Genomic DNA, 3,098 nt, shown 5'->3' on the forward strand with positions numbered 1-3,098 from the left:
CCCGGCCAAATCTTCAACAACAATACCAACAACAATATTTAACTACATCAACAATTAATTCAAAATGCATTCTAACGTCAATAACTCTTTTCTACATAATTCGACAACATTCCATTTATATTCAAATCACCACATACCATTAAGCCAACTTCAATGCTCATACATTCAAATACCAATCCGCAACCATTCGAACAAGACTCAAGAACATTTAAAACAATCCATACAATATTCAAACGGCCCAACCAATGTGCAATGCCACCCGAAACCTCCCAATTCCCATAGGGACAACAACAACACATTTCTTTCTTCCGAATTCATAAACTACATCGATAATCCGCATGTTAACAACATTATTCTCATAAATTCAAGAAACTATAATAAAATCACATTATTTTCTCTAACAACCTACAAACGACTCCAACTTCCAATTAAATCATTAAACCTTCATTTTCATCATAGAATCCATACAACAACAACCAAAAATACTAAATAAAAATTAGTTCATCATTCCAACACAACCAACACCTACACGGCCCATCTTCAACATACCATATTTCATGAATTTCATTCACTTCCACACACTACAACACACATGAACCATCCATAACACATGAAAAGAGGATTAAAACCTTACCTTTTTCACTTAGTTCTTCACTTGGCTAGAGTTGAGAATTTGCAAGAACAAAGGCTTTGCTTGCTCCAACAACTACTTCATGTTGTTTAGGACCTTCCAATGAGTTGAAAACATAGAAGAAAATAATTTTTCTTGCTCAATTTGGAGGGGTCAAATTTGACCATGGCCGAATTCTCTCTCTCTCTCTTTCTCAAGTTCTTCAAGCTTCTAGACTTGTAAAAGATGACTAAATAACTTGCTTGGTCATCTATTATACACATATGTTATTAATCCAAGTGTACCATGGCCCACACATGGCTTGGATGAATTAAAATTTGCCAAGCCATGGGTGGGAACCACCAAGTGCCACACGGCCAAGCTTGGCCATTTTTCATGAAATGTCAACTTTTCATAATTCACTTTTAACCCCAAATTTTTCTTAATATTCCATGCCAATAAAATCATAACCAACTTATGCCTTAAAACAAAATCGAAGGTCAAAATTCTCAACCTCGTATCCTGGAATAGTCTTGTCCTTAACTTTTCATGGTTAGCTCGGAATGTCCCAACGTATAAAATACGGGATATAACAATTATCAACATAGAACCCACAACAACAACAACCAAAACACTAAAGAAATTTAATTCATTCCTTGCTATACAAGATGACCCATATTCGGCCACCCCCCCAACACACAACTTTCATGATTCTCATCCGTTTCAACACACTACAACAGCCAAACATGCTAAATAGAATTAATTCATCACTCCTACACAACATACACTTACACGGCTACAAGCCATACACACGGCTCAACTTCAACATGCAATATTTCATGAGTTTTATCCATTTTTACATACTACAACACACACAAATCATCCATAACATATATAAAAGAATATTAAACCTTACCTTTTCCCCTCAACTTCACAACTTAGCTAGGGTTGTAAATGACGAAAACGAGAGGTTTGTTGACTCCAACAACAACTCCACGTTAACAAGGACCCTTCAATGGTTGGAATTGCTAGAAGAAATTATTTTTTTGATCAATATTTTTGGACCTCACTTTTTCTAGCTATGGCCGAATAGCACCTCTTGTTTGCTCCAAGTTTTCTACAAGGTTCTAAGGGATGAAGATGAAGAATATATCATTGACTTAGTCATCTTTTATTTCATATAAAATGAATCCATGTGGACCTTGGCCCACACCCATAGGGCCGGCCACTTGGCCCCTTTGGTTAATGAATTATTAACTTTCCAAAACTAACTTTTAACCCCAAATTTTCCTTAATATTCCATGCCAACAAAATCATAAGCAACTTATGTCTTACAACAAAATCGTGGTTAAAAGTCTCGACTTCGTATCCCGGAATAGTCTTGTCCCTAACTTATCGTAGTTAACTCGGATTGTCCCAATGTACAAAATACGGGATATAACAAGCACACATTTCAAAATTCATCGAAGTGACGTAAGATTGGTAAACCTTCAATTTCCATTATGGAGCTAACATCATTGGCTTATCTCACCTTAAAGGAACAATAACCATAAGGTGAGACCAACATCAATAACATCGTAAGAACATCAAGATTGTTAGCTTCTAGCATTTCTATGAGAGGAATCATTATGGGCATCATTTGTGAAAGTTAATAACAATAGGATCATGTCTTAAGAAAGAAAGGGACAACCTTAACATACCTTGCTTCTTACTTAGCCACTCAAAGTCTACCTTTCGAGCCTGGAAATCTACATCCAAGATGATTCATACAACAATCAGGCCATAAGAACACTTACAAACTCAAACATAGGTAGTTAATAAGTTAACGGAATTCGGACAACATTTTCCCTATATTATCTACTCCAACCAATTCCAAAACAGCTCCCAAACATCAATAACAATATCAACAATAACTTAATCAAGATACTACATGACAAACATATACAAATCCATCCAAGACTTCCTTCGAAAATCAGTCCATAAGCCAACAATATCAACATATCAAATTACGACCTTTATACTATATTTTCCTTCACTTTACATTATTAAAATCCTCCAAAAACAACTCAATATCAAAGTCAAGATGTAGAACATATCTTATACTTGAAGAACTTTAGCCACACCAACTTTCTTCAAGACCAAACACACCACAACATCAAATAGAAGCAAGAACAATCACTTTTCATGAACTAGTTTAGTGTATTCTTGTTGAATTCTTGATCTAAAGGGGTATAAGTGTTTAGAAGAAGTATATGGATGTTTCTAAAGCTCATAAGAAGTGGAAATGATGAAAGATAGTACACTAAGGAGTTAATTACGCACAAGTTCAAGATCAGGGTGTAATAGGAAGTTCAGAAATAGAGAAACAGAATAGGATTGAGTATGATGGCACTCGAAGTAAAAAATGGACTAAGATAAGAAGTCAAGTAAAATAGCAACGACAAACTAGTTTTGTGGATACGAAGTTCCAGCATCGTAGAACAGTTGG

This window comes from Lycium ferocissimum, chromosome 3 (genome assembly GCF_029784015.1).
Source record: "Lycium ferocissimum isolate CSIRO_LF1 chromosome 3, AGI_CSIRO_Lferr_CH_V1, whole genome shotgun sequence".
Classification (NCBI taxonomy): Eukaryota; Viridiplantae; Streptophyta; class Magnoliopsida; order Solanales; family Solanaceae; genus Lycium; species Lycium ferocissimum.